Source organism: Diadema antillarum, unplaced genomic scaffold (assembly GCF_040938485.1).
Source record: "Diadema antillarum isolate AM-2024a unplaced genomic scaffold, OU_Dant_1.0 scf00000192, whole genome shotgun sequence".
In the NCBI taxonomy this organism is placed as follows: Eukaryota; Metazoa; Echinodermata; class Echinoidea; order Diadematoida; family Diadematidae; genus Diadema; species Diadema antillarum.
This window is the reverse complement of record NW_027271081.1, coordinates 3,775,001-3,788,201: the sequence shown is the minus strand read 5'-3', so window position 1 is coordinate 3,788,201 and position 13,201 is coordinate 3,775,001.

The following is a 13,201-nucleotide window of genomic DNA, read 5'->3' as shown; positions in this document are numbered from 1 at the left end:
GTGGAGGACAATGAAAGTGATAATAGAAAGGTGGATGGGTAGATAGATGTAAGATAGATAGATAGATAGATGAATAAATAGATAAATAGATAGATACATAGATAAACAGCTAGATAGATAATTATATTATGCAGATAAATATGTAGATAGATAGACAGATATAAGTTTGATAGATAAATAGACAGATAGATATATACGTAAATAAAAAGATTATGCAGATAGATATGTATACTAGATAGACATATAGATAGTAAGGGTTGACACAAAGACGATCAATTAGTGCGTGTGTGAGAGAGAGAGAGAAAGAGAGAGAGAGAGAGAGAGGAAGAGAGGGAGAGAGAGGGGAGAGGGTAAAAGGAGAGGGAGATGTACAGATAGAATCCAGCTAAATCTGGATTCCCGCCCAAAATCCGTGGAATCTAGTCTGCAGAAGTTTGCTAGCATTTTCGGATTAGCTATTTGCCATCTGCAATTGTTTGTGTAACTTAATTTGCAGACAACCAGCATCCGCACTATACTGCCACTCCCCTACATAGAAGTTTTCATCCCTCATAACTAAACTAACTACCCATGGCCGTTCCCTACAGAATCCGTTCTCCGGAATGATTTATAAATCGTACATCCCCGTCGTTGTCCGTACCAGAATTACGAAAACCACGTCCCACTCCCGCTCGTGCGTAGGCTACGAAATCAGTGCGAGTAAACTTGCGACCGACTGACAAATAAAAATAGATGATTCCCAACTCCGATTACAGTGTGTATGTGTAAAATCCGCTACAAAGTCGTGGTCAAGGCCAGAGTAAAAGCTATTGCAATCAACTTTGCATACTGTGTGGTTGACCTGACGTCTCTGCGATTTTTGGTCTGCCGTATAGTGGTGCCATGTCTTTCCAGCTGGCTTGCGTGGGACACGCGCAGTGGATAACGTGCGGCCACTTCCCTATCTACCTCCGATATCAACCGGGCCCATACTTTATACTGTAGATTTGAGCAAGAACGAAGAACGGCAAAAGGGAGTTGTGATCGGGCATTCTTAACAGTTACCAGTAGTCAACGTATAAGTTCTTAACAACAATGAGAAGCTGGGAAAGAGCCTGACGCTTCGTGCTGAGATTTATTTCATTCTGGCTGCGCAATTGTCAGGAATAGCGTCGTTAATACGAAGTTGTCGTTTCCGAATTTAGCCAATCGATTTCCCAGGCGTGGGGCGCGTGACTCAATTACACGGCCACTACACGCCCTCTGCATCGCACATTATTCACACAATTCCTCTACATACGCATCATCTCGATTGCAGATTGTAACAATTTTGCCTTTCCCATGGATTGTAACAGGCAATTCAAGCCAAAAACTCCCTCTCTTGAGCTGATTCCTCTCTTTGTCATTAGAAGAAGGAATGCCTCTTTTTTTTTTTCTTCGACGAATTATGTTTGGAGTCTCTAGCCCATACCATGTATTGAGCCATGATTCTTCGTATCTTTCTGTGGTCTTTGTTGTTCAGCACTCTTTAAAGGGGGGGGGGGGGGTGTAGAAGGGAAGGTAATGGGAGAGGGGGATCGAGGGATAACAGTCAGCTTTCTTTCCGACAGGTAACGATGTGTTACATGAATCGCAAAACAAAGAATATTATACATGTATTGTCTATTCCTTTTTTTTCTATTCCAAGTCATTCATTAAAATCAATGACTATACGCATTCAGTAAACCAAAATGACAAAGAAATACAGAGAGAGAGAGAGAGAGAGAGAGAGGAGAGCAAGAGGGAGGGGAGATTTTGGGGGAAATGGCAACATGTTTCACCGTCTGACAACACCACAAACTAAAGTTTGAGACATAATTATGATCATGATTATAACTGATAACATCTTGTGAGGGCTTTGAAACTAATAGTGGAGACTTGTGCTACACCTGTAAATAGAGCCCAAAACATTTCATTCAATCTTGCTCACCCTTCTAAAGCTCCCTCGACTCCCTTCATCACTCTCTCTCTCTCTCTCTCTCTCTCTCTCTCTCTCTCTCTCTTATGAATAGGCCTACATGTACGATTGTAATTAATTCGATCGCTCCTTTATTTGCCTCCGTTACTCCACGTCAAAGGCCAACAGGTCGCGTGCGGACGTATGATTCGAAGAACGATCGAAGTATAAAAACCAAGACCGAGTGTCGCGCGGATAGAGTGCGAGACGCGCCAACATTTTTACCCTAACGACTTTTGCCCAACCTTCAGCCTTTTTTCCCCTCTCTCAGTATTCCAAGATAATTAAGAGGGAGATGGTGAAATCCGTTAACACCTGATGATAACATCTCTCTCTCGTCTGACTTTTGAACTTGCATGTTTCGTCGCCATGTTCCCCAATAGGTGAGGGTGAGGCTGTTGCGGGGCTCATGTTTCGTCGATATTGCGGTTCGCACGGGGCTCGAGAAAAGGTGACGAAACGTAATTGAGGGTGCTCGAGAAGGAGAACCGGGAGTCAGATATGTCGGAGAGATGTGGTGGAACATTGGAGAAGAGATAGATATATAGATTAGATGGATGGATAGATGGATAGATGGATAAATAGATAGATAGATAGATGGATAGATAGATAAGTAGATGGAAAGAAAGAAAGAAAGAAAGAAAGAAAGATAGATAGATAGATAGATATGTAGATAGATAGATAGATAGATAGATAGATAGATAGATAGAAAGATAGATAGATGGATAGATAGATAGAGAGATATATGAATAGATGGATAGATAGATAGATCGTTTAGATAGAAAGATCGATAGCCAGCCAGAGAGTGACAGAGATGGGGGGGGGGGGGATATGTGAGAGAAAGGCAGACGGACAGAAAGAAGAAATTCGAGAAGGCAGAGCGGGGTGAGTCGAGATGTGAGTAAAGTTTGCCATGACCAACCAACTCCTCCTCTCCTCCAAAGTTCTCCAAATCGAACCCCCAACCCTATAGCCCCACTCCATCAATTCCCTATTCCATCGTTTCTCAGCGGGACCAGGCCAATTTTGTTAGAGAAATATGTATACTTGTTTGACCATGTGCCCGGGCTGTCCCCCTGTGGTTTATTTGATGGCTTAAAGGCATAATTTACCATTGGCAGATGAAACAAAAATCCGGCATTAGTGCTTCAAAATAGTTCTAAAATGTGAGTTAGGGAAAGAAACCACCAATGTGAAATTTTGAACGAGTATAATCGATGTTAAGTATTGTTACATATTTATATACAAATGTGAACAATGGTTATAATAAAAATGTTTCTAGACTAAACCGTATACAGTTGTGGTTTAATGAGAAAAATAGTGATATCTCCTTATATTTTCCGGTTTACTGCAAACATTTTATATGGTAATTGGTATAGGATGTTTTGTGATACAACTGGTACCCATATGCGTCAAAAGTGATATCTTGAACATTTCTAAAATCACTGCTCCCAAAGGTAAACGGGACAATATATTTTGTTCCTTTTTTTTCCTTCGTCTTTTTTCTGTTGTTGCTTTTGCAGTATATGTTCCAATCCTTCATAATCACATGTAAATCTTGTTCATTCTTGAATAGATTTTGATAAAGCAGTAAAAAAAAAGAAGAAGAAGATTCAGGCAGGACCATGATGCATGCAGCCTTAGCTATAAACTATGATTCATAAGGCAGGCTGCTACAGTATTCGAGCCGTATATCTCAAATTCAAACTGGAAACTCAATCAACTCCCTTGTAGTTTGAAACAATAAGTCAAAATAGGGTCTACATTTTTTGCTAGTACAAGTTATTTCTAAATCTCACCTGTGTGTAACAATTCCGTTGTTTGCCTTTGGGGACTAATCACTATTCGACATGTGCTGTAAGCAATGTTCTTTCTTTGTGTTACCTAATTAGTCCCAGCGCTATGAGATCTTATCATTGGCTTTTTACAAAAACTGGTAATAATATCATTATGATATCTTTTTCATTCACTAGTATTTCTTGTTGGCTCCAAAGTGCACCAACGAGTTCACATTATGTTCTGTCGATACCGCCTCGAATGTTCTTCATACAGGTGACTGCGGGCAAAAAGTGGTCTCCAAAATAATAAATGTGTTAATTGTGCCCGCACGTCATCAGTCATGGCAGGTACATTGTAGTCATGGCAATTGATGTTTGCCCCCCCCCCCCATTATGCTCTTTATGAAGACCTTATATCTCAGTGAAAATCAATAAGATCCGAAAAGAGGGGAGTTACTGTAACACGAGCTAAACTGCTCGCGTGTGGCTGCAACTACTATGTAGCATCGTAAGAGTCATGTTTTCTGATTCCTTTTGCAAATCACGTATGATCGAAGAAGAACAATGAAGGAGATGGGGGGGGGGGGAGTGGTTATGAAGCCTGAAGCAAATTCAGAAAGAGACAAAATTCACGAAAAGTGACAATCTCGTGAACTTATTGAAAAAAAAAGCCACACACAGAGAAGAAAAAGAGGATAGCTGGTCAAAACACACCATTGAAAGCTCATCCGTCAGAGCGGGACTATGATACTAGGGCTGGTGCATTAATCTAAAAGATTGGTATCGCAAATGTATTTCGAGATTCGAGGATTAGAAGAAAGGTCTTTCTTGATTTAATAAAGTTCTGGCATTCCAACGCCATAAAGCGCGTAATGGGATCGTAAATCGTGTTAGGCTATAAGCTGCTCGAAAACGAACCACCCTACCGGTGTCTGGAGGTGCATGGGCGGAGTGCGTGCACGGTGAGCGCCGCGTGTCGTGCCTGAAGTCGAGAGATTGGCGGAGAACAGCATACTTACTTGACGGTATTAAGATGACAATAAATTGAAGAACAGAATAAAATACATAGATCTTCTCAGCTGCAGCTCCATTATGTCAATGGTGTGGTAAAACGAATGGAAGTCAGAGATAAGGTGTAACCAGACTCTCCTGGCTACGACTGATACATGGCTGTATTGGTGCATGATGGCGTCGTGCTGTCTCTATCGCCTGGTGGTATACGACGTGCCACGCTGTCATATCTCAGAATTAAAGTACAATATTGTCTTTATCTCCTTGGTGGTTGTTGCATGATATTAAAATCAAACAAATTGTGTGGTATGGAAGTTTAGCTCATATAGCATCTAGAATTACTGTCATTAACTTTAGGTCTCTAAAGGGCTTTTTACACTTGTAAATTTTTGCTTAGCCCCGGACCAACGGTGGGGCTAAGGGGGGGGGGGGGGGGGGGGGGCTTAGCCCCACCGTTGGTACGGGACTATCCTTAGCCCACTTTCTGTTTACACTCGTTTTTGCCAAAGTGGGCTAGCCCCACCGATAGTACGGTACTATCTGGCCCTGCAAAATAGCAGGGGTTAGCACCGCAATTGCGGTGCCAAGCAAGTGAGTGTAAACAGAACGAAAAAAATAATCCTGGGCTAAGCGACGGAGACGAAGTCCGACCCTCACTGACCAATCAGAAACGAGGCAATCAAGTGCTGCCGGTGCGTGCGTGTACGTGTACAGTACACAGCGTAATTATGAATATTCATGTGGTTTGGAAAGTCCGGGGCTAAGAAATACGAGTGTAAAAAGGTCAGTTTTCTCCTTAGCCCCGGACAAGAGATAGTACGGGACTAATTGGCGAGTGTAAAAAGCTGAAAAAATTGGTACGGGACTAACGATAGTCCTGGGTCAGAGAAAGTCCGGGGTTAAGAAACACAAGTGTAAAAAGCCCTTAATTTGAAGTTTTGGACACGATGTAGAAATGGAAACCTCGAATAATTCGTCACAAAGTTTTTTTTTTTTTTTTTTTGCATTGCAATAACCTCGTAATGAAAAGAAAAAATATTAGGGGTTATAATGGCTAGATTTTGTGATTCTCAAGACTACATGAGACTACTGAAAGAGTTGTATGTAAGAGTAAACACAAAGGGCCTACACACGCACACATACGCACGTACATACACACAAGCACAAATAATAGCTCTAGAAGCGGATTAACACTCTGATCTTCCCAATTCACCATGCATCTAGAAGCGAAACAAATCATTTCACATTTTTACTTATTTTTTTAAAGAGTAGACAAGAGAAGCTAGGGCCAGGGTCTCGCTCGTCCCCTGGCAGCACCACACTCGTCTCTTGCTGATCCCAACTGATGACGAAAGGCAGAGGAATGCCAAGAAATTATCTCGTAAATGTCCAAGTGCTTGAACGGCCTCATACACCTTGTACGTACAACATATTTGACGGCCTCGCATGGCAGGGTTTATAGGACGCGTACTGGCACTTTGGACAACGAAGCCTTGCTAGATAGGGAAATCTTTCTTCTTCGATGACTGTGTGTGTGTGGCCGACAAGTAACGAGCAATCGCATTGGGCGTCTTCAGGCTCCATCCACAGGCCACATTTTTGTGACCGTTTTGCATTAATTGTTCTAGAATCACTAAAGTGATAGAACAACACTTCAGTAAATTCTATGAGTTCTAAGCTTTCCATAGATGTCTAAATAGCCATATTCGAGGTTTCCATTACCAACAACGTTGATATTCTATATTTGATAAGTATAATATGTTTATTCTCACTTCAACGAGTTTTATCGCTAGTGGGTACACAATGGCACCTAATGACACACGTGTAAGGCCTATGTGAAAGTAGAAGGCCTTTTACCTCAATGATTTATGTTTTTACATGGGAGTATTAGTATTATTAGGCCTATGTATTCATTCATTTATCTACTTTATAGGAATCGATACAACAATCTATCTATCTATCCATCAATCTATCTATCTATCTGTCTACTCATTGCATGTTTGCTTATCAATGCTGCTTTATGTAATGAAGAAAAATGATTGCAATCAGAATGCAGTGTTATTTTGCTTTCACCGTTTTGGCATAGATGTAGGCCCTATTGAGCTTCAGAAGTTCAGGTCATATCTATTGTTCTCTTCTTTTCCTCTTTCTTATCATTGTCATCGTGGTCATCATGATTATCGCCGTGACTCTCTTCTGTCATTCATACTGATTTAGTTTTTGCAGGTAGATGTTTGAGTATTGTTGCCTCCTCTAGCATTCCATGGCAAAAGAGGCAGAATGGGAAAGAAGAGAGATACATTTGTAGGAAGAAAAGAAGAAAGGAAGAAGAAGGAGAAAGAATGAAGAAGTAGAAAAGGATCGTCTACTACGAAGTTCATCACGTTACTAAATATACGATGAAGATGATGAGTTTGTTCCTTTTTTCTTCCTTCATCTATCTTTCCTCGTCATCTCTCCATCTCCCTCCCTCTCTCTCTCTTTCTCACTCTGCATCCGAACCTTTTATTTACGTTGCCAAATCCAACGGATAAAATATATAGCGTGGGATTGTGCTAAAACGGAGCCCGGTTAATAAATTTGAGGTCTTTAATGGCTGGGAAAAAGCTCTCCCTGCTCAATGTCACGCACTCCCGTCTTTGCAGACGACCACCGATGAATTCTTGCCTTCTTTCCAAAGTCTTATTCTTTTTTTTTTCATATCCCCTGCTCCTTTTTTTTAACGCCATGCAGTGCGTTCACAGCACCGAAGGACACGAGGGAACGTCGACGCATATACTGACCAACAATAAATTACAAAATACAAGGAGACAGAAAGAGAGAGAGAGAGAGAGAGATAGAGAGAGAGAGAGAAAGAAAAGTTTACTCCGGCGTACGTCCAAAACTCACGTAAAAACAAGAGTACCCAATTATAAACAGTTTAACCATGGGAAAGTCATAAAGAGCCACGCAAAAATATACCGACGCCACGCACCGCGAAAGTCGCCAAGTATAAATCCAATTCTTTTTTTTTTTTTTTTTAAGGGATCACGTTCTGTATCCGTCAGAAATTTACAGATAACATTCTTGGGATGGGAAAAGAGAGGAAAGAGGGTGTGTGTGTGTGTGTGTGTGTGTGTGTGTGTGTGTGTGTGTGTGTGTGTGTGTGCGTGAGTGTGTGTGTGTGTGTGTGAGAAGGAGAGAAAGAATCGCTCTGTTTTGGATATCTCAGCCATTTCAAAACCAATTTTCATCAAATAAACGTTGAATTCCTCGTGGAATTACACGCTCTTTCACATTTCATAAGAGGTTTCTCATTATCTCACCGAAAAATGTTATAAACCTGAAATTAGGTCTCAACCAAAACTATACGATCCTTTTGATAACTCATAATGTCTATAGATAAAGTTTAGGACTGTGCCTTGCAACAGTGTTGACGAGGATTATGAAAATTATGGTGATTATCAGATAATCATCACATCATGTAAAGTAAGATCTGAAAACGCTAGATAAACGTTTGATAAAGTTAGTACAAGTTTCAGGGAGAGTCGCACTGTTCCAGTGAGAGGGGAATAATTTTCCCCACTCCGTATCTCACTAAAAAATAAATTGACTAGATCGTGTAAAAATTAACCATGTATTGTGCTATGAATTTCGGGACAGGGATATGCTTTCGTAACAGTCATTAATTGCATATCAACAGGAAGAGTGAGTGTACTATATACACAGAACGAGTATATTGTTGCCATGGTACAGGATGGGTCATATGGCTACTAATGATGATCACTCAAATCGTCACAAAATTGTAAACTTTTGTATACTGTCGGCCTATATGAAATGAGCACTAAAAGAAAATATAGGCCTAGCAGTATATCGCTCGCAAGAGATTACCCTACCATGGGTGAGACCTCGTCATCGTGACGTGTGGGTGTGAACAGGTTATTCGTGTTGCTGGTGAATTATTGACAAATGGGACTTTTTTTTTTTACAATTTTGTATGTAGGCCTACACACTAATGGGAAAGTTAAGATTTCAAATCATCATCTACTTTGTATCAGGTGAATATGATTAACAAGACTGAAGTTAGTAACACATTGATATGGGGGAACTTTTTAAAATTCGATATTTTTCATAGAAATTGTAATCATTGATTCATTGTATGCATTGTAGGTGTTTATCACTTCGCATTTTGCTGAGACGACGTCTGCAATACATGGGCGTCACCAGGGGGGGTGCGTTGGGTGCGAACGCACCCCCCTTCAGATCCTTAAAAAAAAAAAAAAAAAAAAAAAAAAATCAGTCTGCGAGCGACCTCAACGCCGGACGCTAAATAATTATTCTTTTCTATTTTAAAAAAATATATATTTTGCACCAGGGACACACACACACACACACACACACACACACACACACACAAAATCGTCGGCAAAAACAATTCGCACCCCTGGTTCTGGCAGCACTGATTTTATACAATATATATTAGTATTCTACAGTGTTTACTATTTATCGACCGTACTGTACATCCGTACGATACGGAGCACTTATACACGTTTGCATGTACGTATGCTACTTACAAGTATGTAGGGTCTATGTGCGTTACTTCTGACCAATCCATATTGCCAGCCCAAGAGCAAGCCTTAGCCTCATTAAAAAAAAAAGAAAAAAACATGGAGGGGCAAGCATATTTTAGTTCCCCCCCCCATAATTGATAATTACCGAAATGAGAAGATTTTCTTGCTTTTGAAAGAAAACAAATGTTGCCCCCATAAAAATATTGGAAGGCAAGCGCACCATTTGCCCCACCCCACATAATCATAATTGCCGCGATGAAAAGACTTTCTTGCTTTTTGTTAGAATTCAAGAAATCTGTCCAATTATTTCACCCAAAAGCAGTGGCGTAACTACGGAGGGGGGGGGGGGGGGTGCGCCCCCTCCCAATCCGCTGGTAAAAAAAAAAAAGATTTACCGAAATAGTAGTTCAAGTGTTAGTAAACTGCTTTTGAATGAAAGGGTGATCCAGAAATAAGATATTTTTCTATGATTTCTTTTAACCATAATTAAATAGGTATATAGTGTGAAACATTGTTCAAAAAGCCCGGACCCGACAAAAGATTGTGATTCCTGGTTGGCATTCTGCATAATATAAGCAGGATGTGCGCAGTGTACTCAGTACATCCGAACGAAGAGTCGCTACAATGTTGCGCAATGTGATGTAGAATGTACACCTTTGTACCTTACGCTTCGTTATATCAAAGCTAGATCATTGATTTTGCAGTGTTGCTTTACATACTAGTCTATATGAAAATGTCTTGCATTGCCAATAAAAAGACTTGACATGGGCTAATTCCTAACTTTTCCATGTACACAATACACACACACAAACAAACACGCACAATTAGTTTAGGGGATGCTCTAAAGTGCAGATTTTGGACATCCTTTCCCCGCTTGGTCACTTCGACGCCACCTCGCTGGTCATACCTCCCCCAGTCATGAACATAAACCCACACCCTTGACTACCAGTGGCGGATCCAGGGGGAGGGGCGCACCGGGCGTTCCCCCCCCCCCCCTCTAATTTCCAAAGCGAAAAAAAAATAATATAGCTGCAAACGGCAGTTTTTGGAAGGTAAAATGTCAAAATTTTCAAGCTCGCTCGCTCCTCTCGCTTGCATTTAGTCATAATGCCATTCTCCCTGAAGTTGCCGCCAGTAATTGCCGGCAGTTGCGCCTGCTGCGCCCCCCCCCCCTTAATTTCCAAAGCGAAAAAATATAGCTACAAACGGCAGTTTGGGGACTGTAAAATGTCAAAATTTTCAAGCTCGCTCGCTCCGTTCGCTCGCATTTAATCTTTATGCCATTCTTCTGATGTTGCTGCCAGTAATTGCCTGCAGTTGCGCCCGGTGCGCCCTCCCCTCCCCCCCCCCTTAATTTCCAAAGCGGAAAAATATGGCTAAGAACGGCAGTTTTTGGACTGTAAAATGTAAAATTTTCAAGCTCGCTCTCTTCGCTCGCTCGCATTTAATTGTTATGCAATTCACCTGATGTTGCTGCCAGTAATTGCCAGCAGTTCCGCCCGGTGCCCCTCCCCCCTTAATTTCCAAAGCGAAAAAATATGGCTAAGAACGGCAGTTTTTGGACTGTAAAATGTAAAATTTTCAAGCTCGCTCGTTCCGCTCGCTCGAATGTAATCATTATGCTCTCCTGATATTGCTGCCAGTATTTGCCAGCAGTTGCGCCCGATGCGCCCCCTTAAATTCTAAAGCGAAGAAATATAGCTACAAACGGCAGTTTGTTTGTTTTTTACTGTAAAATGTCAAAATTTTCAAGCTCGCTCGCTCGCTCGCTCGCATTTAATTGTTACGCAATTCTCCTGATGTTGCTGCCAGTAATTGCCGGCAGTTGCGCCCGGTGCGCCCCCCCCCCCCCCCCTCCTTTATTTCCAAAGCGAAAAAATATGGCTCCAAATGGCAGTTTCTGGACTGCAAAATGTCAAAATTTTCAAGCTCGCTCTCTTCGCTCGCTCGCATTTAATTGCTATGCCATTCACCTGATGTTGCTGCCAGTAATTGCCAGCAGTTGCGCCCGGTGCGCCCCCCCCCCTTAATTTCCAAAGCAAATAAATATGGCTTCAAACGGCAAGTTTTGGACTGTAAAATGTCAAAATTTTCAAGCTCGCTCGCTCGCTCGCTCGCATTTAATTGTTATGCAATTCTCCTGATGTTGCTGCCAGTAATTACCGGCAGTTGCGTCCGTTGCGCCCCCCCCCCACCCCTCCTTTATTTCCAAAGCGAAAAAATATGGCTCCAAATGGCAGTTTTTGGACTGTAAAATGTCAAAATTTTCAAGCTGCCAGTAATTTGTCGTTTCACACCGTCATTCCATAATCCATTTATAGGGGGTACAACCCCCTCCGGCACTTCCACACCCTCCCCCCACCCTTGCTCGCTCCCTCGCATACTAACCCCCCCCCCCCCCCCCAAGATGAAATCCTAGCTACGCCGGTGCCCTTTCCCCGGTTGGTTTCCCTCAAAAAACAGTAAAAGTCTAGGGATTGAGAGCTTCCTATATTCCAAATTTCTGTCCAAAAAATCTCGTAAACATTTAGTGTCAAAACGCACCCCCCTTGAAAAAAAGCTGGTGACGCCCCTGGCAATATCTTTAAGTTTTACCTGCTGGAAATGACGAAAACATTTCACGATTTTAGAAATTTATGGGTTGTAGGTAATGCGTAGCTTCGTTGAGACCATGCATGCTTAGGTCAGATTGGAGCCTAACTAAATTCAAAAGAAGGAGAAGGAAATACCAAACCATAGTCCTGAAGGCTTTTTCATTGTCTTCATTCGCTGAGAATCTACGACCATTTTTTCTTAATCTTTTTTTTTTCGTTCTCAAAAGAGCGTCTGGTAGGTGGAGCTCCCGAATGTCGAACTCAACACGGCCACCGCGCTCGGGGCGCATGCACGCACCCAGGCTGGGTGGCGCGTGCATGGCTGTCTGCCGTGTAAAGTCCGTACAGTAAGGACGAGCGAGACTCGCGCCACGCTCATGCAATTGTAAAGTCAGTTGAGTGTGTTTCTTTTCAAGCACCGTTCCCCGGGCTGTAAATAAACGAGACGGGGCCAGAGAACAGATCGAATTCAGCCGTCTATTTATGTTTACGTCATTCAAGCAAAAAGTTCTGACGTTCGTCGATACAGACGATTCCCAAGAAAAAGTAAACAACATAAGAACAAAGCAGTGAGTCAACGCTTGACGCGCGCGCTTTCGAAACCGAAAAACTATTACATAGCCCGTTATCTTCGCGCTCTTTTTCTGCTGTCAGCGAAGGAGCCCAAAACATTCGATACGGTTGGCAAGAAAACTGAGCGATACACATTGCATGAGAAGAATGAGAAAACTCTCAATGCTCCGAGATTGGACCGTTCAAACGACGAAGATTTGGTTTTGATGAGAAACAAAAACGAGAAAAACATTCCGCGCATGCCCACGGATTTCGCAGGCCAGCGGGGGATAACGCTTAGCGTGGCGGGTGAGGCGCGCAGCCCTGAGAAACGTCTTGAGCAGAGCAAAAACATAATAATTACACACCCAAGGTAATTATAGAATTTACCGCCTTCTAAATTTGATGCAAACGACCACCAGAACTGCAGGGGGTTCTCTTGAAAGCTTGAACGCTGCTGCAAGTGTCTTACTGCAAGGGACGGAAGGACGCAGACGTTAGATTTCGCGTATCGATACTCCTGTAATTCAGTGACGACCTCCATCATCCCTCCACTTAACTCCAGCGTTTTGGGTGGAACTATTTTGCCCCAAATTCCATTTCATATGACAAGAAACTATGAAAATTTAAAGTAAAAATTGCAACATAATATCTAGTATGATACGCAATACCTACCAATGTCACCCTCAAGCTCATCAGAATATTATTTTGTTGTTGTTGTTGCTTGAACGCAAAAAACCC